A 488-nucleotide genomic window follows, 5' to 3' on the forward strand; every position below is an offset into this window, starting at 1 on the left:
AAATTTTGTTTCAGTTTTTACCATGATGAAAATTTTTAATGTTTTTCCTACTATGGAGAAGCAGACTGATTTTTTCATAAATTTTCATAAGTAAAAAATGATTTTCATAATATTAAAAACAATAAATATATACATTCTTAATACTATGTTCCACAGAAAAATTGAGGGGAAGGGTCATGTCATTCATTAGGTATTCTCTTAGCATATGAACCAATTTTATGGATACCCAAGTTCTTCAAAATGTAAATTTAGCTGCTTATATAATCAATGAACATCCGTTATTTGCTAAATACTTCACAATAAAATGTACTTCATTAAACTAGTCAATTTAGATTTACTGCATCTGCAAAACTATTAGGCATTAGCTATCAAAATCTCTATTGACGTCAAATGAGTTCAGAAAGCCAATTCATCATGTGTTCGCTCTCATTCATGCTCTTTCTCATAAACATGACAGAAAAACATAAATCCAGTTTTGTTAAATAGTG

The sequence above is a fragment of the Panthera onca genome, chromosome C2, assembly GCF_046562875.1.
Source record: "Panthera onca isolate mPanOnc1 chromosome C2, mPanOnc1 haplotype 2, whole genome shotgun sequence".
NCBI lineage: Eukaryota > Metazoa > Chordata > Mammalia > Carnivora > Felidae > Panthera > Panthera onca.